This window comes from Amblyomma maculatum, chromosome 1 (assembly GCF_055883805.1).
Source record: "Amblyomma maculatum isolate TAMU_Amacu chromosome 1, ASM5588380v1, whole genome shotgun sequence".
Taxonomy (NCBI): Eukaryota; Metazoa; Arthropoda; class Arachnida; order Ixodida; family Ixodidae; genus Amblyomma; species Amblyomma maculatum.
This window is the reverse complement of record NC_139344.1, coordinates 29,592,526-29,619,080: the sequence shown is the minus strand read 5'-3', so window position 1 is coordinate 29,619,080 and position 26,555 is coordinate 29,592,526. Positions and strand designations below refer to the sequence as shown.

General features: G+C 43.7%; 2 long non-coding RNA genes across 2 annotated transcripts; one reads left to right on the top strand and one right to left on the bottom strand.

The window, feature by feature from the left end:
- Positions 1-1,009: 1,009 nt before the first annotated feature.
- LOC146202015 (uncharacterized) lies at positions 1,010-25,353 on the top strand. The gene is made up of 5 exons (XR_014703606.1): positions 1,010-1,263; positions 13,991-14,070; positions 14,521-14,601; positions 18,701-18,773; positions 25,281-25,353. It is a non-coding gene; the product is annotated as an uncharacterized LOC146202015 (long non-coding RNA).
- Positions 3,366-5,745, bottom strand: LOC146202016 (uncharacterized). The gene is made up of 4 exons (XR_014701952.1): positions 5,465-5,745; positions 5,305-5,384; positions 4,099-4,285; positions 3,366-3,466 (listed from the first exon to the last, which is right to left on the bottom strand). It is a non-coding gene; the product is annotated as an uncharacterized LOC146202016 (long non-coding RNA).
- Positions 25,354-26,555: the final 1,202 nt, after the last annotated feature.

Sequence of the window (26,555 nt, the reverse complement as noted above, 5' to 3'; positions counted from 1 at the left end):
ACTTGTGTCGCGGGTTCTGTCGCAACGACAAAATTGCCTGTAGGGGTTTCTGTCGCAAAAAAGTCTTCTGTCTTGTCCTTTGTCTTGCGACAAAGGTATCTGTAGTGGGTTTTGTCGTGCGACAAACATTGTTCTTGTCCTTTGTCGTGCGACAAAGAGGCCTGTCGCGGGTTGTGTCGCACGGAAGAAATATCTGTCGCGGGTTCTGTCTTGCGACAGATGTCTGCGTGGGATGTGTCGCATGACTAATTTCTGTCGCGGAATGTATGCCGCGCGTCGCATTTCTTTCGAGAGATGTGTGTCGCGGGACGCATTTTTTTCGCTGATGATATGTGTCGCGCAAGAGACTTGTTTCACAAAACCATTTAACTGAGTGTCTCCGAACAGGCGCTGTCGGACTGAGACGGTCATTATACATTCAAAACTAATTTACCGCAGTGTACCCAGGATAACATAACCATTACATTCACCGCCGTTCCCAAACTCGGAGGGGAAAACTTTATTGATGAGAATTTCGTTTGTTTTTTCTTCGTGAGAGGACGCTTCCCCTCAAGCCGCCTAGGGGGTGGTCGTCGTTCGATGGCTCTCGGCGACCTCCTTGGCCCAGGCCGTGATGGCGTGTTGCCGGCCTGGATCAGAGCTAAGTAATGCAGCCTCTCACTGTTCCGAATCGGTAATCTACAGGCCCTCCGGGGGTTTCAAGGTTTCACATTTAAACAAAATGTACTATAGGTCTGCCCTCTGATCTCCGCAAAGGGAACATGATGGGCAGTACTCGCTAGGATACCATTCTGCTAATTTATGCGGACAAAAGCACGCACACTGCAACAATCCACAATTTCAAACTTCCCGCGGAAGGGCTGCCAATGCTTACCATTGGTTAAAAGTTAAAGAAAACTAAAGCTTTATTTTGGCTCTCAAAAACCTTTCAAAAACCGGTTTAATTTTTGTTTTAATAATTAAATAGCCTCAAATAATTATTGGCGCGTTTGTATTTATATATATCGTCTGCGCCTTCTCACGAGTCACTGCTCCACAGTTACCGTACTACGCAGCTGTTTGCAAATGGCGGTTTGCTTGGTTGAATCTCGGTGGGCTAGGTCGCGTTTTGTGTTCTCTGCCGTATTTTACTTCTACCTGCGTGTCAAGTCGGCATCAGCTTCTTTCCTAGTCCCAGCGAGCGTCGTTAACTAACAGCGGTGGATCCGTCGTCGTCTCGAGTGTTTCTGTGTCGTCTCGGTATACGGTCGGAGGCAGCTAGGGGTGAGCACATCGACAGGTAAGCCTTTCTCCACTTCTTTATGCATTCAAGCGGCTGTTATTTAGACATGTCACCATTGTGAATTCAGTTATTTATATTTGAGGTTTGAAAATCAGTGCAAGTAAATGTGCAGACACATATTCCACGACATGCGCGGATAAAAAAAAATTCATGACTAACTTACAGGACAAAGTGTGCAATATAAACATCGCGGACCCCAAGGGTCCATCAAGAGATTTGCGGGGTTCGTTCGCGCGATAGCTGTAAAAAAAAAATATGCGTAACTATGGCACAAAGTGTGCAATATACACACTGCGGACCCCAAGGGTCCATCTAGAGATTTGCGGGGTTCGTTCGCGCGATAGCTGTAAAAAAAAAAAAAAAATCATGCGTAACTACGGCACAAAGTGTGCAATATAAACACTGCGGACCCCAAGGGTCCATCAAGACATTTTTGCGGGGTTCGTGCGCACGATAGCTGTAAAAAAAAAATCATGCGTAACTACGGCACAAAGTGTGCAATATAAACACCGCGGACCCCAAGGGTCCATCTAGAGATTTGTGGGGCCCGTTCGCGCGATACCTCTGAAAAAAAAAAAATCATGGGCAACTACGGGACAAATTGTGCGCAGTATAAACAACCCCCTCCTCCCCCCCCCTTTTGTGAAAAACAAATCATGAGACAAAGTGCGCAATACCAAGCTATTTGCTGAGTCCGCAACCCCCCCCCCCCCCTACACACAAAGAAGGGTTGCGCGATAGCTGTGGTCTGGCTAGACGCAGTTCTACTGGGTTTTGCAGCGAGTTTCACCCAGTCGAAAAAAAACAACAGAAAATTTCTGATGGTCTGTAGTCTTGTCGTATTTTTGACCTGTTGTCTGACGTTCGTTGTTTGTAGTTCTGTATTGTGATGTTCATTGTCTGTAGTTCTGTATTGTGACGTTCACTGTCTGTAATTCTATATTGTGACGTTCATTGTTTGTAGTTCTATATTGTGACGTTCATTGTCTGTAGTTCTGTATTTTGACGTTTTGTAGTCTGTTGTTCTATACTGTGACGGCATGCAGTCTGATGTCCCGCAATCTGACATTCCGTACTCTGATGTTCTGTAGTCCGAGGGCGCATGTTCATTTCACATACTGTTGTGACTTTCTTCTCTCATATTGTGAGAATATTCACACGTGCAAAATGCAACCACAGCCAAGTGGGAAAAATTAGTCTCATGGGATCATAGTCATTAATTGGGCTATTTTGCAGGCATAGACCTAGCAGCTCTGCACAAAAAAAGTGTGCAAGCATGCCGAAGACATGCGAAACAACACCTGTGAGAAGCCGCCTTTATTTGGAATCCATAAAGCTGTATTTCCAAAAGGCGCTTGAACGGGCACACCTGAATGACAAAAAGATGCAGATATCAATTAAACACCTATTTAAAATGCATTTTTAAACAAAAAAAGTGGTTTCGATGAAGAAAAATTGATGCTGGTTATTTTGAAGGTAACTGAAAAATGAAAGAATTATTTTGTGGTTTTCCATAGAGATTGGCAATGGAGAATGTTGTAGTGACAGGCACAAGAATATTTTAAACCTCATTGTGCTCATTATGTGGACCGGAAATGGACAGCACAAGGCCATTTTTTGTATTACCATTTTATCAAATCATAGCCCGTCTCTCCTACATAAAGCCCACAACTCTAACGTAAGTGGTAGAATGCCAAAGTAGTAAGCCTTCATATCGAGCAATAAATAAATGTTTAAAGAGTTTAACAAGGCTAATTGAAAATGACTGAAAGATTATACGTGTTTAGTCTAACCATTACTGCACACAGATATCCTCAGGACAGCCAGTATGTAATGCCCTTATAACTGCGGCCCATGCAAATCTTTCTCTTCTAGAAAAATCTCCTGAAATTGCAATAGCTTTTATTGCCTACTATAAGCCTATAAGCTTTTATGTTAGAGCACTGCAACCTGTGACACCCGCTGATTAGCTACACCTTGAAAGCAAGCATAACTCCGCTGCAAAAAAAAAAAAAAAATCCTGTGCATACATTACTCTGTCACCCACCGGAAGGAATACACTATAAATCTTACCCTAGAGAAAAATGCGCAGACATTTCTGTGCCAGGTAGTGCGGCATCATCTTGTAGCGCTTGACCACATCTTCTTCGCTGCAGCTCACCTCCTTCAGCAATAGCCAGGTGTCTGCACAAATAAAATCATTAATTATTTTCTATTCAATCATTCATTTGATTTTGCAAAAACGACAAAATCACAATTCGGATGAAAACTTTACATATTTTCCAGAAAATTATTGCTCAGCTGGAAGCATTGATTTACTACTGAAATACTGTTTAGCATAAAATAGAACATTGCTAGGGTTAGCATGCTGAAATACAACTACTGCTCTGACCATGGTCAAGCAACTGCTGTATACATTTCCAAACGAGCAACACATGTTGTTTAGTGTTGTTAAATTTTGCAGCAAATATGGCTTATTTTTTCGTGCTAGCCAAGTTCAGCTATGAAAGTGACTCAAAACTGCTAGCATAATTGTTGGTTCCTAACAACCAACACGCACATTGAGCCAGTCATGCATTGATAATGATAAAACCGTTTTGTGTGATCTCATCAGCCTTCCCCTGCACTGTATTTCAAACAGCAGCCATGCTCCTTAAGCAGCATGGTTTGCAGCTTGTTGATAGCCACAGTTAAACCATCACCAGCTTCAGTTTCTGAAATACCAAAAACAATACAATTACAATTATATTGTATACAGCCACCACAAAACCAAATGAAATCTCTTCTGCAGTTCATGGAAAGATGTTTTCGTTTACCTGACAACTGATGCCACTCCAAAAGGGTAAGGTGGAGGGAACACTCTTGAGATGGCTCTGCTACGAAGGCTTCCTGTCACGCTCCTTGTACTTCAGTCCCCCCGAGGTAAACGGACATCAGCTTGCAGAAGTCGGAATCCGATCGGAGACTGAATTGGTTCATACAATTTCCATGGCCAAGGTGGACCTGTAAAAACACGAATGTAAATGTAATTGATGTGGCTGATTCTTTAAATAAATAAGACTATGCATCATTCAAAAGAAGCACACATTTTGTTATAGTTGTTGAAGAGACAAAAGCACTTGACTGGATAAAGTTTGAAGCAACCAAGTGCAAGTTATTTAGAATATACTTTAATCGTGAATCAACGGAAACGCGAAACGGCTACGACGCTCTGTGTTACTGGTATAGTACACCGCAATCTATTTGCATATGCAAGTCACAATTGCAAGAATTGAAGTGTTTTGCGATAGCATGCCATAAAATGGATTTACACTTGCGCTATAAGAGTATACTAACTTGACCTTTTATTTATTTTTTTTGTTGCGATTATACATTCGTAGAATCCTTGCCCATTCACTATTATTCGTACAAAGCGAGAAATTTACGCGGAAATGCACAACCACGATGCAACACTGCAAAAAAAAAATGAGAGAGAGAGAGAGAGCGCGTGCGAATAGAACGGCAGTAACGTATGCTTTGCGTTCATGCTGTTAGCTGATTGTGCATGCGATTGCGAGGAAGGAGCAAAATTTTCTATTTCGGCAGGGCGGAGTGACGAGCCAATCGACACATGCATTTCTGTTCGCGCGAAGGCTTCGCGCGATGTGTGTCGTCGTCGCGTTCGCGTGAGTTTTCGCGTACATGTAGCTCAGCCAAAGAAGCGCGTTTCGCGATAAGCATGAACAAAAATACAGAATCGATCCGTGCTCTACAAGGCGTTATCATTGAAGATCTGAAAGGTTGGCGACAATATTTTGCGACACATAGCACAGCTCGAGTTCTCCAGGCAAGACTAATAACGCCCGTACTTGGCTGCTGCTCGCGAACTGTAGTCTGGCGCCTTTGTGCTTTTCATGCTAGGAGGCTAGAGGCAGTGCTCAAGATCAAGGTGGTTGCTTAGGGTAAGAGTGAGGGTTTAGAAACTTCATCCGTCATCGCAGCTACTAAAAGTAGAAAAGAAAGACAAACATCACATTACGTACCTTCTTCCGCGCATCACGCTCGTCATGGCGTTTCCGGTTCAGCCTGCTAAGCTCTCTGCTCCATCCCTCCATTTCTTCGTCTGCGGTTAAGTGCAGCGTTACGATTCATTTCACGCTTCAGAATACAATTCAAAACACATCGTAGCAAAGAGACGCTTACCTGTAATATCAAAATATATGTGCAATGTGGTGGGCGCCGCGCGGATTTTCTTCGCCTTCCCAAAATCTTCAACATCGTTCTGTCGAAGTTTCCAATGTCCCGCGGTGAGGACTTTCGCACTGTGTCTTCTCAGATGATATAGCACTTGTGCTCGTTCTCGTGTTAAATGAGTACGAACAGAAACGTCGCAGATCAGCATAAAGTCACCGAAGGAGAAAGACGACTGCACGGGCAGCACTGACGTGATCCGCGGGACGAACAACGCGGCATCTTGCTAACTTGAGTGGACGAGGAGGAAGCGGAGAAAGAAACAAAAAAGGGAGGGAGGGGGGGGGGGGGGGGGGGGGGCTGTGGACTGCCGGCGGAAACGACACCGACACTGTAAGCGTGCGGATAGTGGGAGAAGGAAGAGGGGAGGAGAAAGAAGAGAATGCAGATGGTCGCTCGCGTCCCCCTGCCGCCAACGCGGCATCCATCTTGGCCAACTGGTTTTTCGTGGAGAGGGAGAGAGAGATATGAAGAGTGGAGGGGAAATGGCCGCCTTGCATTCCCAGCAACAGAAGAAGACAGGGAAGCCTCCCCCGGGCTTGTGACAATGGGAGCCGGGCACGGGCGCAACAGGCTCTCTCATGGTCGGATTCGAGAGCGGCGGCGGCGGCTCTACTGGCGGCCCATACACACTTAGCTAGCGCTGGTGAACTGTGACACATTCGAGAATATTTCCTTCCGGAGTGAATGGAGTTAAAATTGTTGTACTTTAATTATCGTAAGGAGCACGAAAGAATTGTGAAAAAGGCCAAGCTTCGCTTCTGAATACGCAATTCACTTTTATCGGGGTCTTTAAATATCACATCGTGAATGAGCTCTATTTGGAAGGTCTTAATTGTGCTTCTTTTTACTATTGCAATCATGATGCATCGCCAAGTAAACAAATCAACATATTTTAGGCAGTTGGAAAAAGTTAGGCAAGCAAAATGAGAAAGTAAAAATTGATGTTTGTCGGTAACATACACCTGTGTTGCCTTAAATCATTGAGCCGTGCATGCTCAGCCATCCTTTTATAAAGCACAAATTCCTGCGGTTTTTCGCTTGACTCGCGCGATACCTTTATTTAATGACGTGATTTTTCTAACCTGTCAATTTTACTGCGCGTGCATTTCAGAGAATTCTGCCTTTTTCCAGACGAGGGTTCATTTTTGTTCGCGTAACATCCACATACACACAGCCGCTGAAGAGCAGGGGCATAATGCAATTGTAAAGACCAAATTCGATGCGGCGTCCTTATGTACGCGAAGCAGCACAGGTAACTACATGCTGCACTGTCACGTTTTTTCTCGTGTTTAGCAGCGGCCTCCGTCACACGATTATGAGGCCAGTTTCACTTTTTGGGCAGCACGTATCTACTATCAGGAGCTTGTAAATTCTGCCGCTGGTATTGCGGTGAAGGGGCGTCACTAAACCTTCGGAATGACAGGTGCACAGCTCAGATATAAATAAAAATCAGCCACGCCTTTGCAGCACTTGTACGCAAACGTTATGTTATCGCCTGTGGTGCTAGCGCACACTCGTCTTCAACATTTTTCTCACTGTTCGTGATGTACACTTTCTACTCATAACTGCCGAAAGCTGCTAATCACCATTCTATATGGACTCTTACTTCCAACGTACCGACGCTTCAATCGATATTGTTATGCGGGAAGTTTACTCAATTTAACATTTTGGTAAAAGAGGCCGGGTCGTTTTCTTTGACAAAGATTTTGAGGTAAAACTTCGTAGTGTGCTTTTTTAACAATATCAAACACTTCGAATTCAGCGTACAACATCGTGATGTAGAGGCAAACGAATTTGACAAGAGAGCAAGATGAACTGTAGAAAACACCCGCTTATGATTCAAGGTGGTTGGAACCTACATTCACGGGAGCTCAGGACGATTCCCAAAAGGAGTCCCAGCAGAATTCAACATGCGGGAAAAATAAAGGAAAAACCCTGCTCACCGAAACTCATCGCAGTGCACAAGAAGGTCATTCAACAACATGGACGAAATTATGTCTACACAACGCCGGAATGAAAACAGCCTCAACGGTTACAAATATCGATCTTTGCATCATTTACCTATGGTCTACAGTGAGGGAATTAGCCTAGGGGAGTGTGCATAGAAGAGAAGGCGTATGCATCGGCTTCTGTACCGATCAAGTCCGCAATGATTTAGTGCTGACCTTTAACGACAGTAGGTCATTGACCACCACAGCCTGCCAGGACTCTTAGTGATTTCCGGCGTAATGATTTTTACTTGCTAATCTTAAGGAAGCGAATCGTTTCATCTGTAAATTCAAGAAAATCGAATTTTTACCGCCTGCTTTATCCTGCCTCCGCAGTACCTACAAGATGCTGGTATGCAATATTATAAGCTTTATACCTCATTGAAATCAAAAAGGAAGAGGCTTTTTATTTTTCTTTCTTTGTTTCTTTCTTTCTTCCTTTCTTTCTTTCTTTCTTTCTTTCTTTCTTTCTTTCTTTCTTTCTTTCTTTCTTTCTTTCTTTCTTTCTTTCTTTCGTTCTTTCTTTCGTTCTTTCCTTGTTCCTTTCTTTCTTTCTTTCTGCGAACTCTTAAATTGTCAAAAAGGGTCTCAGTATTGCTGTGCTTAGGAGGTCCCCCTGCAGGTCATGCTGCAATTAAATCCACCGAAGTTTAAATTGACGACTGGGAATGTGGAAAACAAATGCTATCGCGTTGTTATTTCTAGTGACTGAGACCGAAAAGAAATTCGTTAAGACTATGAGTTAGCGTCCATCTTATTTAATTTCGGCGCTAGTTCCCGCCTAGTAGCAGCCATCCTTTTATCACGCGCATCGGTTATCTCGACATTAGATCTCGATAGCGACGTTCGTCTGAGGCCATCCGCCAGCCGTGAGCATGTGCGCGTCCAGAGGAATCGGACTCCCTCCCTTTGTACCCGGCGCCGTTTAGTTTTTTTTTTTTTTTTTTTTTTTTTAGCGTGTGGTGTTTTTGAAGGTTCACGCGTAGCGTCTGCAGTGGCGATAGTGTGACCTTAATAACTAGTTGAAAGTGTGCACTGCGCCAGCGAAGTGTTGTGAAACTGCGATCCTTTCGAGTGAAGTGCGTCAATGAAAGAGTTTGTATTCTGTATTTTGTAATTTACTTTTTTGTTAAAAAGTTCATAATTCTTTTACAGTCTGTTTTTTCCGCCGTCATGTATATTCTTTAAAACCGTCTTTTTTGGAACAATCGATTCTGCAGTACTTCGGAAGCCGCACCATTCCTACTTTTGTGGGCTATGTTAATGACTCAATCAAACAACAAACCGGAGTGATAATTCTCTTCCTGGGGCAGGACTGTCACAAAGGTCTTTACAAGAAGGTAAATTTATATCAAATTCCGCTAGACCACTGCCCCCGACACATCAGAGCCCTTTGACTGACTGTGGCCTGAATGTGATCAACAGCATAACTGTAAGCTATGGCAATCTTATAATGGGGGAGCTGTATTAGGAGGCACGTGAACGATCTATTTCGCCTAAGGGTACCCGAGAAAAGCAATAAGTTAAGTTATTGCCTGAGGCTGAATTTTCAACACACGTTGCCTTGACCTTGTTGGGCGATCATTTGTTCAACAACATTTATTTTCGCATGGGCTACGCGTATCTAAAGATTCATTCTCAGGGCGACCATGATGAAGGCACAGCAGAACTTCTACATAGTGTAGCGACCATTTCATCAACCTTGCTCACAGCGATTTTATATATCTGGAAATTTGATTTCTTCCATGCCTTAGTTATAACTCCCCTTTTCTCTTCTTCCATCTTTATTTCGCTTTTCTTTTTTTTTATCTTCAGCCTAGTTCGCTCGAGCTCCGGCCAGTTTTTCTACTGCCCACTTTACCAGTAACGCTTCTTGTCGTTTAACCCCACTCACCTTTGTGGGGGTGCCCAGGTAAAGAAAATACACAGCAGAAAACAGCTTTGTCTGCCACCCCGCAACTATCCTTTTCCTTTCCTTTCTGGGGCCATCAGTCCCCTTCCATGTCCCTACCTCGTTTGTCACGTTCCCCAGCCTTCACTCGGCCGGCAGCGTCTTTTGCTTAGTGCCGCCGTCGACGCTCGTTTTGAGCAGGCCCGGAGTGTCGGGTCGGCGGGTATCTTGTGCCATTGATCACCGTGTCTGTACAGGTTTTTGGCCATTTGGCTCATTTTAAAGTTTTTCTCCTTTTTTGCTCTTTTCAGCCACCTTTTATCCCTCAAATTTTGCTCTATGCGGAATAAGCGATCAGGTTTTAGTCGGCGCATTTTGAGTCTTCTCCTGATTGCTTCGTTTGAACAAGCGGACTTTTTTTCTTTTTTTACTTTGATGCACCGCTTGAAAGGTCCTTATTTTCTTCAGAGTGCCGCGCAGACGACCGTGTCGCCTTGCTGTCTTGCAGTCCTGTCTCGTACCTCCCTGCCAGCAGTAAACGTGGCTTGGAATGCCGGTGGCTATTTTTTTTTTTTCCTATTTGAGCTGCCTCCTCTAAGCAAATATTGTAAACGCGCGAGGGGTACAGCGATGGGTGCGCACACAGCCACCGCGTCACGTGTACTGCATGCAGTTGTGGTCCTTGAGATTTGATGGTTCATGGATCCATTGAGCTGTGCCGCCGAACGGTTTCTGACACAAGAGGCTAAACGCGCGCTTCTATGAGTTCGCCTAGCATTCTTCGCAAATGTCGCAAATGGCCTTTGGACGTGAGCGCGTATGAGAGTTAGGCATGACTCGCAGATAGAGATAAAGCGATTAAGACACCCTCCCTGCTCTATTGAGTGTTTCATTTTCACGCCGTGTGGGCAAGGGTGAAATGCATCGCGTACGTGCACTTAACGCTAATTTAATACGAATCCATAGTGTAGTTTGTGCTTCGTGCTGTTTAGGGATGTAATTTCGTTACGAGATATGTGGTGCTAGGCGCTGCCTTTGGGTGGTCTATCTTCCTTGCATGCTTTCTTGTCTCTTGCATGCTGGTTGTTTCTCGTAGCGAGTAGTTTAATTTTTTCTTTCAGAATGCCGAGGTCTGCTGCCTCAACCGGCAGCGTCTCGTTGCGTGACGGATGATGATGTTAGTCAAATTTAGTGCCGTTTCTGCTGCCCTATCGATCATGGTTCGCTTTCGCCGAGTGCTAAAATCTTCGACGATCATGTATTACACCTTAATCCTAATTGACTTCTTCATATCAATACATCGTTTTATTATTTGGCCATAAAGAAAGTGTCTGACAGCGCAGTCGCGAAGTCCAATCAAATCTGAGGCTCAGAACCGATATAAAGATGCAATATCGAATCATTTTAAGTCAAAACAGACAGAGAAGGGTCCAGACAGTAAATTCGACCGAAAATGTCATAATTGTAACATCAGCGTGGTTCGACGAACACGGTAAGGTGAAGGAGCAAGCGGTTCAACGTTTCCACAGCCCCGCATGTAACCATCACACGCACTGCCTGTCGCGAGGCCGTAGTTAACTATTAAATAGTACAAAAACAAATCGACTTTTGCCAGCCACGGTATCTGCCATCAAATGCAGCGGCGCCCGAGCTGCGGTAAGGAATAGAAAGGACAACGAGAAGACAGGGATCGGAAATAAAAGAAGGGACATACGAAAGAAAGGACAGGGCAGGTTATAATGGTATAAAATCAGTCAGTCACGTGGAAAGTGTACAATAGCATGATGCCCGCCGCCCATTGTCTCAACTTATCAAAGCTTGCCAATACGGATAGGTATCAAATGGCGGCACAGCACCGCCACAAACGCCACACAGGCTGCCGCATACAAGGAACACTCAGCCGGAGCGAAGACCCACCCTCTCTCCTAGCAGCGAAGAGACCTATCCAGCCATCTGGACGGAAGGGGAAGTGGGGGGAGGCGTGCGCATGAGAGGGGCGGAAACCGGTTGCTGGCCAGTTCCCGAATCCGATCCTCCAGAGAAGCGGTTTGCCTGCAAGCACTCCCAAACGTAGTTTGCAAAACTTGTCTCTTCGTCCCGTTGTCCACCGCGGAGGAATGGGTGCCTTGTAGCGAGCTAATGCGTGTAGGTGGGCAGGCTACAGTGGAAAATCAATTCCCTTCAAACGCCGTACCATTATCGTACTGAAATTAGCGTGTCCTTCTACCGCACTAAAATATACAGAAAGCCCCATTTTTCCCTGAGACTGCCCGTGCATCTGCCATGTCTGTAGCGTCGGTCCCGCCGAGCTGGGCGCGAGCCAGCAAGGACTGCGCGCGAGTGCTGGAGACGTGCGGGGAAGTTACTTGTGCAAGCATATGCCGTCCTCGTTTTTGGCCAAGAACGTGTGATATCAGGTTGCTCCACGAGAGTCAAATCTTTTGTTGTGCATAAAGGATGGAATTTATCATCGACGTGAGAACAAGGATAGATCATTTGAAGAGATCGCTACAAATTTGGAAGCAGATTTCACAGGTGAGAAAGATTTATTCATCCGGTTGTCTTAAGGATTGAGTTAAAACAGAAGTAGCTTTGCGATTGTTCCTGTGAAACTTATTCGCACTCATCGAGAAGCTAATCCCTGCATGGAACGAAACATGAGTGTTGCGGTCGCGACTGCGCCGGCAATCGCCCGTGATGCTACTTGATGTGCGCGCGAATGGCGCAATTAGCGGTATGCATGCACGGCAGTAGATAGACACTCAAGGCGCGCTCTGTTTTGGCACAATGAGTTGATTTTAAGGTTGTTCGAAGGCGGCTGAGGGCAGAGAGGTAGTCGCGCAGAAAAAAAAATACGGCTGGTAAAAAATTAGCCTCTACATGGAACTGTCTGTAACACTGTTCAGTGTCTTATTACGAATTTTGTATTTTGAACTGAAATAAACATGTTGATACGCAACAATGAAAAACCTAATGTTTTATTTGGGACAAGAAAAATATGGGCGGTTCTACATGCGCGAAAAAAAATTGCTTGCCACTGCAGAACACATTATAGAATTTTTCTTGTAACCTCGCTACCTGACCCCGCTATCACCTACATACCTTGGGTTGTCGCGACAATTACGTCAGAAGGTTGTGTTACGTTAGAACATTTTGTTGTTGCGACAGAACGTTGTGATGGTACGTCAAAACACTGTGTTGTCTGCGGCGACATCACAAAGTTTTGTTGTCGCAACAGACAGAACGTTGTGTCGTTACGTCAAAACTTTCCGTTGTCTGTTGCGACAACACAAAGTTTTGAAGTAACAACGCAACGTTCTGTCGCAACAACAAAACGCTCTGACGTAACAACACAACGTTCTGTTGTTACAACACAATGTTTTGTCGTAACGACACAAAGTTCTGACGTAACAACAAAAGTTCTGTTGTCGCGACAGAAATATCTGTAGTAACATCAAACATTTCTGTAGCGCGATAGAAATTTCTGTAGTACTACAGAAATTTCTGTCGTCTTTTTCGACTGGGCATAGCCTACTTTAGTTTCACAAAGTCAAAGAACCGCATGTGCAGTGCAGAAGCAGGGAGTGCACGCAAGAGAGAGGAAAGATCGCCCCCACGCCCTATAGAAGCACGAGCTCTGGTTGCACTGTCACACGGGGCTGCAGTGCAAATCGTCTTGGTGGTCCGACGAGCGTGCGGCGAGGTTTTGGAGGTAGTAGAATCCCTGTAGCGGCACGCATACCAGCGGCGACCCGAAACAATTCTTTCATTAATTTTTTTTTTATCAATTGACTGGGTTTTCGCGTGACAACAATTCTTTTCAAAACACAATTCTTTCATTATTCTTTTTTAGCAACTGACTAGCCTTTTGCCTGACAATGATGCTTTCATTAATTTTTTTTTAGCAATTGACTGGCCTTTTGCCTTGCAACGATGCTTTCAATATTTTTTTTAGCAATTGACTGGCCTTTTGCCTGATAACAATGCTTTCATACGATTGTTAGGGTAACTAATCTGCAGAAGCTAAGTTGTTGTGTAACTGCTAAGCAGCAGAGAAGTGCCACTGCTTTACTTGCTTTATCAAGGTGCAGAGGTGCAAACTGAATTCTTTTCTTGAATTGCCACTCTACTGTCCTCATATTGCAATAGCTGTTTCCCACTGACAAGCTTAAAGTTGTTCCTTGCGAGCTGTCATATTTATGTCATTCATGACCGCCCTGAGAAATGTGCCTCTAATGGGGCTGCAGGTTTTTGCCTTAATACAAATATCTTGGTTATAAAGGCAAATATTTGGTACAGAGCATATTTGTTGTCATCTGATGTATGGCAATCAGTGCAACCTGACTCACCATTTCCTTTTAGTGCCCTTTTCAATTTAGTTTTCAGTCCCACTAAGGTGCCCGCTTACTTTGAAGGAGTGTAAAATTGTCCCAGTGGTTTTCAACAATTGCAAGTACTCAGCCATGGGAATTAAAAAGCAAATGTAAGAAGCCAAATAGCATACACCTAAGTTGAAAAAGAGTGAATAATTTAGAATGCTGTTTCAGAGGTAGTTGCTGGAAATGAAACCATCTTATCTGCTCCTTTAACTTTCAGTCCCAAGCCAGCCTTAGCTGATACAAGCCATAGTTCCCCCAGCAGCACTGCACTGGTCATACTTCCACTGTAGCCACCAGGTGTGAGTTTTTGCTTTTACAGATATTCTCATGTTCTTTACAAATATGCATAACGTTTGTAAAGTACCTTCCTGCTCTAAATCTAAGGATTCAAATGCATGAACCGACTGCATGCTAAACAGGGTGGTATGTACTATAAACTGTAAATGAAAGTAAATGAATAACCAATAAGGCTAGCGCAGTGGCTTTAGGGCCATGCTAGTGTAACCTGACTTTTCAGTGTCCTTTAAAACTCATTTGTCAGTGTCTGTGAAGTGTCCTCTTACAGAGGTGGAGGGTAAAATAGTACCAGTGGTCTTCAGAAATAAAAAAACTTTAGATGAGGGGAATTTTTTACTTCCTCCCCGCTTGAGTTGCATAAACATTAGTTGTAGAGTGTGGCAAAATTTCGAAAGTGTCAGAGATATCTGTTAGAAATTAAACAATTCGCTGTATTTCTTTACCTTTCAGTCCCGAACCAGCCTTCAGCTAGTACAAACCATAGGTCCCACAGCAGCACTGTACCACTTCTACCTCTGCCACAGCCATCAGGTAGGAAATGTTTATGCTTTTCAGATATTTGCATGTTCTCACAGGCACAGAATTTTTATGAATTTTGCTAAAATCATAAGAACATAAATGCTTCAGCCTTGTACATACTATCTAGTATATGGTATGTATTGTCGGCTAAAAAACTAAATTGGCCACCACTCATTGCCACAGAGAATCAGTAGTGCTACACTGTTGTATAGTGCCGCTTGCTTGTGGCCAAAGTGCCATGAGTTATAAAAAATTTCGCTCTCACTCTTGCACGGGGGATTGCCAGACAAGTTTCTAGTGTGGCATTCGGCAGCTCTGCTGTTCATGGTTGTAATGAAGAGGAGTGCATATTGCACTGTGGCGAAGCAGTGGGACGGCCGTGATCTATCAAACTGCTGAAAGAACGAGGTACTGCAGCCAGGTATGCCGGAAAACTACCCGAGATGCAGCATCGGTGGCTATCGCAATGTGCACTTCAACCCAGTACAGCAAGAGATGGCGTGCTTTGCTGCAGTGCTACTTCTTTTTGGATACTGTCTTTATTATTGCCTCTGCAAATGCGCTTGATATTCTGCTCAGTGAGTCCTCTTAGCACTGTTTAAATTAGGTGCCGTGGCATATTTTTAGCAGCATGTAGATCTCATATGGTAAGTTATAAAGTTTTTGGATGAAACCAGATAGAGAATCTTATCCGTTATAGGAGTATCCTTAGTCCAGTAAAAAGTTACCGTCAGACTCAGTGCCAAGTCTGCTGAAACAAGTCATTGTTTTTGATAGAAGCATATTGTCACACTAAGTAAACTGTTATGCCTGGTTCACACTGCAGAAACATTTGGTCAACCTTTGTCTGCCAACAGCACATTTGCATAGCTTTGGCAACCATCTCGCCACTTTAACAATAACTGTCTGGAAATATGTACCTGTCACCCAGATACACAGTGGAAATTTCTACGGGAACACTTGGCGAGCTCCTTGTCTCACTGAAAAAAAAAACTGACAGTGCTCCCTTACTGCTCCTCAAGCATAGCCACTCGTATAGTCCCATACTGCCTGCGTGCTCATTTCTGGGGTCAAATGCTGTGCATGGAGGAGAAAGGGAAACATGCGGCACCAGCACAGCTGGTTTCATCGGCAGCCTGTCTGACTGCTTGCAAGGCGCCATGCTACGTCATGCAACAAAGCGACGAAGAAGAGTTTTCTTTAAGTGCTGTCTTGATGCATGGAAACTGTTAAAAAATGGTCAGTTACCTTTAAGTGCATGCTGTGGTGGTGTGTTGTTGCCGGAAGTTTTGCTCAGCTGGCGAAAAAATCAAATAATGCTGACGGACGGTGTCTGCATTTAGTTTTCGTTGCCCGAGGCAACACCCCGGCAATGTGCCTTGTTTCTCAGCTCTTTGGAAACAAGTTTGTAGTGAAAACATTTCTGGCTTGCTGGCAAATGTGTTTTGTTCATGCCGCTGATGTGTTCCTCCAGTGTGAACTGGGTTTTTGGTAGCAGATACTATTATTTATCACCTTTCATTTTTCATAATGAAGATTATGTTTGTGATTCATATTCCTAACAATCTCCTCATGACATTTGCATAAGGAACAATGTATCCAGCCATTAAACTGAAGCTGTTGTCAGGGGACTCACTGAAAAAAATGTCGAACACATTGCAGAAACAATGCTGAAGAGAGTATTAAAGAACAAGTGAGCATGTTAATGGCTGATGCAATGCCTTAGGTCGTGTTGCCCAAACTGGCAGGATGGGATGTATGTGACTGACAATAACTTCAAGATATTAAAAAAAAATAAACAGGAAAAACATCACTTAATTTCGGCTGTCCGATAACTCTGCGACAGCACGATGCGCTTTCTCACTGGTGGTGTGCGCTCTTCGATGTCATGACCATCAACATCAGGACAGCTGGATAGCACGCTAGAAATTTATCAAGCTTGGCAGGCGGCTTTGAGAGGGAAGGGGAAGTTTGTCATCACTTTTTTTTTATCGAAAGCTTGCCAGAAGGCATATTATAGAAACTGATGTAAAATATTTTCCGCAAGGAACCGGAGCAGGTGCCCGCTCTTATTGTTGTCGGTGAGCCATTTAGAGAAGTCCTCTTCCCTTGTTGTGGTTAGTCCCACTTCCCGCAGAATCTGTGTCCTTGATGCCTTTGTCCCTGCACAAGTCCGCAGCAGGTGGCGAATGCTCACTTCTTCAGCTGGTGTGGAACACTTCGGGCATGTGGTTGGTCCAATGTCTGCTTGAGATTGCCATCGGCATGTTACCGACGGGGTAAGGGCCGCCCCAGCTCTTATCCTCCTAAGGGAAACCTCCTCCAATCTCGTTAAGTTACGAGGGAGGGGGAATGTACACGGGGTTATGAGGGCATATGTACTTCTCCTTAAAGAAGATGCTAAGATGGGAACTTGAGTACACTGTCACAAGCCAGTGGTGCGATGTAATAGTGTCGAGTTGCAGTCTCACTGCTTTGAGCAATAGTTTACTTTTCTGGCTGTTGCTACTGTTTCACCGATACACAGTCGTAAATTTGTTCAGGAGCAGCTGTTCTGGATATGGTGAAAAGAATTTTCCACAAAACGATTGAAGATTTTTCAAAATATATTCTCAATTAAAAGATACATTTTACAGGAATGCATTTGTTTCTTTTAGCACTGGCGTCTCTAGGGTCACCCGCACCTGGTGCAAAGGAGCGGCACCCTTTCTCCCTCCCCATGTTTTAAGCACCAAATCGTAACTTCCTTCTCTGTCCTCATGGTTTCCTTTGAAGTCAAGCTTGCTTTTGCACCCAACCATGCAGAGCAAGTAAAGTGTATTTTTTTTAACCCTTAGACGCAGCGATATTGTCCCAGGAATGACAATTCATTAAAACATTACGTCAAAAGAACATATTTCCAAAAAAGGCAGAAGCACTAGCATGTGTAAGTTGCGAGGAAATTCATTGACTTAACTAAGTGGCTTAATTAAGACAGGTGATTGCCCAGTATGAGAAGTATTGGAAGTCCACTTGTACCTCAAAAAGGTGCAGACTGATTTCCGCATCTAGACTGCAAAGTTACCAATGCTGATTGGTGCCATACCAACAAAAAATGTTGAGCGCCAAATGGCCTTTTGGAGCTGGGAGACAGGGGGCATCCCCAGGCTCAATTTTGTTAATGCTTTCAGTTGAATTTCTCATTTTAACGATGACTTTGCCTTTTCCAGAGAGAATAATGCACTACGTGAGCACCCTTGGGTACATTCTCAATTCTCCTTTTAAAGCACCTGGCCTTTCTAAAAGTGCCCTCCTTCTCATATTTTTTTTTGTGGTCAGCACGTCATGATCTGACTTGCCATTCCACTCAACAACAGGCATTCTGTGCCTTTCGGCGTTTTGAAATTGTGAGGCGGATGGGACTGGATCGAGGAGCGAGAAAGGCACAGGAGATAAATGAACAAGACAACTGCCTGAGAGATACTGCCAGCAATGCCCGCTTGGGAAAGGAGACTGAACTGCATATAAAGAAAAAGAGGCATGGCAGTACGGCTGCTGACTGGTGTCATCTAACATGCTTTTGTGCAGGGGTTTCTGATGGGTATCAGATTAATGCTGGTGTTTTCAGGGTGCACCCGCATGCACAGGCCCAGTTCAACATTAATTTGGCATGGAGTCTGGCATAAACTAAGGCCTGTGTTTTCAAGAACTCCAAACAGAACAATTAGTTTACGAGAAGGTCACATTCTCCAGTCAGTGTCTAAGCAGTACCAATACGCGCTTTTACACAATAATTCATTTTGCTCCCCACCACTTCCTTTCTTTCACTGCCCAGCTGCACCCTCTGAGCGCTGCACTCTGTGCGGACTACACCTCACGCACCCCTTTCATGAGCCACGTCTTTTAGTATATCATAATTGATGTTATGACGGATCTTAAATATTTCCTTCAAAGTTGTTCTGTTCATGCTAGCTGTTCTGTCACTGCTAAAATTTTCTTTTACTGTAGCTAAAGAAAAACATTTTTTTTTACTAGAATGGGCTGTGCTGTTGTTGCACATTTAAAAAACCTTTTTATGGGTAGAACATTTGTGTGTGCAAAACACTAATTGTTGTTTTTGTTTCAATAACAGTGAACCACTGTGAGTGCCAAGGCCTCTTTGGGTGATGCTGCAGTCTCACAACAGGCAGGAAAGCAGTCAAAAGGTGTGTTTCTGCTCATTATACCGAAAAAAATATTGGAGGTTTTATGGTAATCTTAGATGGTCTTCAGCACTTTTGCACCAGTATTTATTCCTTGGGAGGGAAAAATAAACATAACTCAATAAGTGTAACTTAATGAGTTTGAGCATTTATTACAAATGCAGTCTTCCTGATTTATTGAGCTTTGGCAGCCCACTGACCACAAGTCACTCCTGCTGAGAGGTAGTGTGATGGTGATGTGGGCAGCCTTTCGAGCTCCACATTCTGTCTTCAAGGCTAGCTCTCTCGGCAGTCAATGTAGTTCTCTACTGCACTGTGCAGCTGTCTCATTGTTATTTATTTTACATATTTATTTTCATTTCACAAGATTGTCAATCATATACATCCACCTTCATCATCATTATCATCAGCCTGACTACACCCACCGCAGGGCGAAGGCCTCTCCCATATTCCTCCATTTAACCCGGTCCTGTGCTAGCTGCATCCACTTGACCCCTGCGAACTTCTTAACCTCATCCACCCACCTAATTTTCTGCTGCCCCTGCTAAGCTTTCCTTCCCTTGGAATCCAGTTTGTTATGCAAAGCGTCCATTGGTTATCCTCTCCTCACACTACATGTCCTGCCCATGCTCATTTCTTCTGGGCACTTTGCTATTTGCTAAATGACTAATTTCTTATTTTCGCCTCTATCATCTGGCACATATGAATCAGCATGCAGTACTAAGCTACTGCATTGTGTGAAAGCACAAGACACAGATGTAAAGCCCTTTTAACAACCCCTCCAAATTACTCGGCTTAGGGATGGCAGCTCTGATGCCGCTCTGTTCCAAGGGTCAACTTGATGGGTTGATTGCGATCTCACCCTCCCATTCCAGATGAGCTACTCTAGGTTGCAGAAGTGCTTGGCTGCTATAATTTGTTCACAAGTAGCAGTTTATGATTCTCATCATTTGTTGAATTATTTTTGCTGTTAAACATTTCTCATATTTCTCAAGTAAGAAGCCAGCAACAGGAACACTAGCTACTGCAATGCAGTCAGCAAAGTATGTGCCTGTAGGCAGGAAAAAACTCTCAACACCTCTCGTCTATCCTTTGCACCACTGAGTTGCCGACCATTGCACTGCTCAAAGCTAGGTTTTATGAATGCCAATGTTGTATTGACTGGTGTGGAACTAAATGTCTCTATTGAACACCATTGAGTTTTATACACTTTTGCTAGAAACATGCAGAGTCCAAGTTGACTGACTTTCTGAGTTAACATGATGAGTATAAATGTGAGCTCACTACCTTACCTCAAGGAAGTGTGGTGCAACAAAGACAAACACTATGAATGAAACACAATACAGGCATACACTACCAACTGTAATACAAAACAGAATGCAAACTTCGTCTTTAATGCCCAAGCACAACTTCCTTCTCTACACACAAGTCCTTCATATTCGCACACCTCTTCTTTCCTAAGCAGATATGTCTGGCCAACAGTAAATGTTTGCAACCCTCACATCCCAGGTATCGTCCAAGCAGTGAATACAAGACCAAATCCATCACTCACATCATCCAAACAGAACTCATAACTTCCACCACTGAGACACAAACTAAAAAACCAACCACACATCTGGAGCTGCCACAAATTGCGTTCACTCACAATGCATCTAAAAGGCAAATCCAGTTTGAGTCTTAACAGGGAAAAAATGCATCAAGGCAACCCTTGCAATCACTGATCACCTTGGCCGATCTGGTCAGCTGCAGTTAATTACATACTGCGATGGCTTTTGATCTACTAGCTTTGTTCTATACAAGTACACAATTCTTAATTGCCTGGGTCACCTTCTGTTAGTATTGGGTAGCCGGAACCACTGCAAAGCCACCAGGGTTGTGTGGTGCATGAGGGGAATATTGGATGGGCTGGATTGTACCCCAAGGACTTCTCGGAAGATGGATCTAGTACTGCAGGAACATACTCTAAATAATGTTTTTAGATGATAACCTTCGTCTTCTTCAAATGGAAAAAGGGGGCTTCAAAGTGGTTCTGGCTGGCCTATATGAAAAGAAGGCTACCGTGAAGAATTTTAGGAAGAATTAAGAATTTTCTGCTTGTGCAGAAGAAAGCTATTAGAGCAAATGTCATCATGTTATGTAAAGAACTGCAGCTGAGCAGATTGGCCAAAGTGATCAGCGACTGCAAGAAGGGTTGCCTTGATGTGTTTTTTCCTTTTAAGACTCATGAACTGAACTCTCTTTTTAGATGTATTGTGAGTGAACGTGATTCATGGCAGCTGCAGATGTGTGGTGATCTTTTAGTGTGTGTCTAAGTGGCAGAAGTTGTAACTGTCTTGCGCAGACAATGTGAGGGGTGAACTTTTTTTTTATTTCGCAAACTTTATTTCAAAAATTATGTAAAGCATTTTCTATGTATGCCTTATGGCAAGTTTGGGAAATAAAAAAAAAAGTCCACCCCTCCCCTTGGAGGGGAGGGTTACTAACATCTATTGTTGGCCAGGTATATCTGAGTATTTAGGAAAGAAGAGTTGTTTTAGTGTGATGCACTTGGGTGTGAAAGTGAAAGCTGGGGTTCTGTTTTGTGTTATAATTGGTAGTGTGTGCTTGTGCAGTGTTTCTCTTTTCGTGTTTGTCGTCATTGCACTGCTGTTCTGGGTATCATGCACCATTTCGTCCCACATGCTGTTCAAGGAAGTGCATTTTGCTTATAACAAATGGTGCAGTTTTCTTCATAAGTGAACATTAGAGTAGTACAGCGCATGCGAAATGTGTTCTATCTTGTAAACTGATGGCTCCCTAATTCTACAGGGGTCTGCAGAGCTAGATGCCATTTTGCTCACACTTTTGGTACTATATAGACAAGCGTCAGCCAGTGAAATCAGTGGAGATGCGGTGGCACTGGTGACAGCAGCGACTTTTGGGGTGTAGGCAAAAACCCTAGCCGTCTGTTTGGTTTTCAAGCATAGTTCTGGGTATTCCTGCAAGCTGTGGTGCGGTCAGTTACACCACGAGGCACAAGAAAGAAAATGGCACCTGTTTTCATATGTTTCTTACTGTCTGATAAAGATGAGTGCAAAGGGCAGCATGAGCACTACAAGTAGACCCTTCAGCGACGAATTGCCTTTGCAGCTATCATGCATTGCACATCTGCACTGCAACTTGATCAGGTAGTTCACAACCCTTAATTGTCGCACCTACTTTTTGGCCGCACAGCGAAGAGCGCAATAGCAAACACCTGCAGTTTGTGGACGTTTTGTTTTATATACTGTCCATTCATAAGAAGTTTAATCAAAACTCCTTGACAACCCATTCCCCTGCAGTGCCCATGTGTTCGTACAGAAAAGGACACAAAAGCTGCTGCCAAGGTAACTGTAGTTATCTTAAGCGGACACTGCAGCCCGATATTGCCAAAACAGGCGCTGTCTTCTGATGTAGCTTTTCTGTTTTCACTTTCACGAGTTTCAATGAGTGACTTCATAACCAGCCCTATAAAGGGAGTGAGCATCATTAGTATCCCGGCAAGGTTATGCAGTGTTATTTCTCCGATCAATAAATTTTCTTTTGAAAGTCATCAGGAACCTGCAGAACGAATTCAATATTCACGTAAAACCTAACTCTGATCGAACAGTATATTTAAGTATGGTACATATGGTATATGGAGTTTAATGCCCCAAAGTGGATTCGGTTATGAGGGTTGCAAAATAAGCAGTTATAAGATGATTTGAATTTAAATAAAAATGTTCCAAGTATAATAAAAAAAGATGGCAGATTGCTCAAATTTTGCTATGCGCTCATGGAGAACATTGCAGTTGTGCTCATGCACCTCTCCTATACAGCGAAAAGAACAAAATAAGAGCACTCCTAAAAGCCTTCATGTGTATATTAACCTGTGAATGACATTGATGCATCTATACGAGGAAACAGGCGTGACACTTTTTTTATCGACCAAGATGAAAGCTTGGCAGCGCACTATAAGAAAATGTTACAAAGAACTATACGATGAATTTCTGTCTCCTCAGTGTTAGGTACATAGGGCTAGAAATATGATTCCTAGTTCCCTATTCAGTTCAGTTCAGTCGTTCAGTTGTGTCCGACTCTTCGTGACCCTATGGACCATGTCACGCCACGCTTTCCGGTCTCTCACTATCTTCCTAACATCACATAACTTCATCTGCAGTGCCTCGAGGATGCCATCTAACCATCGCGTTCACTGCCTACCCCTTCTCCGGCGACCCTCAACCTTTCCCAACATCAAATCTTTCTCCAGCGACTCCTCTCTTCTCATCAGACGACCAAAGTAGCTGAGCTTTAACTTTAGAATTTGACCCTCCAATGAGCAGTCAGGGTTTATGGTCGACAATATAGACTGATTTGATCTTCTGGCAGTCCAAGGAACTCTCAAGAGTCTTTGCAAACACCACAATTCAAACGCCTCAATTCTTCGGCGGTCAGCCTTTTTCACAGTCCAACTGTCGCATCCATACATCACAACTGGAAAGACCATAGCACGAGTTATACGGATCTTGGTTGGCAGACTAATATCTCTGCTCTTACTAGGCGGTCAAGGCTAACCACTGCTCTCTTTCCCACAAGCAGGCGGCTCCTAATGTCATGGCTGCAGTCTTTTTCCGAGGTAATCTTGTTCTTTAGAGTAAATTGGTGCTTGGAGCAGCGGAAAGTCTATCAAAAAGAGTCGTCATATGAAAAGCACACTTCAAGTCATTCATATCATTGTCCTCCTTTCATGCGCTAGCAATTGACCCAGAAGTTTAACAGTGTTGACCTTTTTGTTATACATTAAACTTTTTCGTATTCATTTTACTTAATCAGTTACTACAGCCACCCATGTACTGTAGCCACGCACTGTTGAAGTCATGGCGAAGATGCCAATGTAGCTCTTTGCCGGGTAATTCCAGCAGTAATCGGCTTCAGAAGTGCTGAACTAACACCAGTGGCAAAGTACTACTATTTCAGTTCCCGACAAATGCCCACACTGCGAAGAACCCGCTTGCGACACCACTGTCTGGCATCTAATATGGATATGCCCAGGAACTTTGCATATACGCAAGATCATTTTACGAAAAGCTGGACTTGCACCGACTAATGACTCTCATTTCCACTTATGGATAACAAACAACATTTATGCGTGCAGTTTATGTGACTTCTTGCACATGGCCGCACTCCACACATTCCTGTGACTCTACCACCACCTTTTATGCCGTGTGGCAAACTCAGCGCCATAAATAAAATAAAAAGTGCTGAACTACTCTCCAGGCATAATCCAAACCATTTCTAAGCACAAGCGGCGGTCGGCGCTTTGGTACTGAGCGACGCTTTCCTAATTGGTCTACTTATGAAACTACCTTTCTGAATCCTAATCTGCCATAGTAAAAGAATGATATGGTTAACTTTTGCAAAGCAAAAATCGCAGAGCTAGTACAAGCAGGACGGTTGAGCCCAATTTGCACTGGCGGCAGCTGGCTTTGGCTTGAGTTGAAACTTACTTGTCGCGGTTATCGCTCTTAGCAGCAATTTGCCACTGGTCAGCGATTCTCAAGAGTGATTCAATTTTGGTAATCTACTCAGTATTCCAGACACCAACAAATTTTGCTCGCTTCATTTCTGACATTGGCACTAGCGATATGCTGTTTTGTTCGCGTATGGTTTGCGGGAGGAGGGGCCACCGCAATGATGTTTACGGTGGTCGAGGAGGTGCTGCCCTTGTGTGGTGCTTGACCACGCTGTTGGCACCTCGTCGGTACGACACTCCGGGAACCATTTATAAATAGGATATTTGTAAATGCAGCTTCAATCTGCCAATCACGGCGTCACTTCAGCTGTTGTACTTAATGGGCAATAGCTGCTGTAACTGAGAACGGCAGTGAGCTGTGTAACAGCAGCGAACCGCGATTGGCAGTTAACCATGGTTAAGTTCGGTAGCCGTGATTAAGCTAGCCGAGTAACTAGGGTATAAGAGAAACTTGTGGTCAGTTTGAGTAGCAGAGCAGTTTCAGACAGGAGGAAATTGTAAGCTGTGAATAGAAAAGAATTTGGTTGGGAGATATGATTAGTATGCTTGAAGCAGGGCAGATGGCTGCAGGTAAAGCAAAACAGTGATAATTTAAAATCAGTGGAGCAGTACTTTGTCCTACAGTGGAAGTAACTAGCCTTGTGATGTCGATAATTGATGCAGACTTACCTTGCAATCCATATTGCACTAGTTTCTGTAGTATATAGTGCAAACAGTGCCACAATTTCTAATTGCATTAAATTATTTGTTGTCCAAATGGTTATTGTTCCCCATCCCCTTACGGTAATTGTGTAAATAGTCGAGTTGTATCAGTCATTGATTCTGCATGCATTGTTCTTGCTTTCACTTCGTTCCTATATTACTTTGCAGGTTGTATCTGCACTGTGGTATTATGGATGAGTGTTTGTAGTTTTGAACCTAGTCAGATTGTAATATTGATATTTAACCACACTGATATTACCTATTACCTAATTTTGCAGATTCCTTGTGGCACTACCTCAAGGCAAAGGCCTGCCCTGCCGATGAGCTGCAGAAGCGCTACATAAAGGTGGCAGGGTACCTGGCGAGAAGTGCTGTAACCTGCGGCGGTAAATATCTTCTCATGGTCATGTTTGATTCATTTGTCCAGTTTAGGCAGAATTAAGTGGTTGGCTGTTATAATTTGTTCAGCATCACAGTAGCAGGTAATGATTGTCATCATGGGTGTGGTGATCGTCTTCCTCGTCGAGCTCTTCTGATATGTTGCCAGTGAGAGGAGAGCAAAACGAACATCACCTGTTGCAATGCACGGTATAAAAAAGAACAACCCAACAAGGGTAAATAGGGTACGCCTCAGGTCGCAGATGAGCCAACGTTTCGACAAGTGGACTTGTCTTCGTCTGGGCATAGCGATCATCACTGGCAGGGGTTTAAATACGCTTTTGCTTCCGAAGAAGAAAAGCTGGGGAGGGGAAAGTGGGTGCGAAAGAGTGGGGAGGAGAGGATGGGTGAGAAGAAAGTGGGTCATGAAGTGGGGAAAAAAAAGACATCTTGAGTATGTACTTATCAGCCATGGAACCAGGGATTCTGTAGCCTGCAAAAGAAGTAAAAGCGGCAGTACCAGGAAAAAAAAAAGGACTACTATGCTGGTTAGGTGATTAGTCACCACTAAAGACTGTTTGGTGAAGATACACCTTACAAAGGGAGGCTATGCAAAGGGCCCTGATAAGGCATATATCTAGGGGGACAATTCTTAAAAGGAGGGGGTAGGGCGGGGAGTACATAGTCACAGGATAATAATCGCATAGTGAAAAATAATAATAACCTTAAGTGTGTATCTCAACCTGGAACTGGAGATCCTGTAGCCTACAAAAGAAGTAAAAGCAGCAGTACCAGGAAAAAAAAAAGAGAAAAAAATCATAGTACTGGGTAGATGATTAGTCACCACTTCCATGGGTTTGGTGCAGTTACACCTTACAAAGGGCCCTGATAAGGCATATATCAAAGGAGGACAATTCTTAAAACTTTCTGTGAAGGGGGGGGGGGGGGGGATTACAGTCATAGGATAATAAGCGCACAGGGAACCAACACTGACATGAGAAAAAAAAAGAAAAAAAATAATAATGATAATAAAAAAAATATGTGAGGACAAATTCAAGCAAAAAGTGATAAGGAGGAAAGGTGTTTAGAGGAACGTGTAGGGTTATGCTATTGCGGAAGGGAATAGGGTGTACTTGCGTTGTGAATAAACTATACAATTAAGGCTATGTGAGATT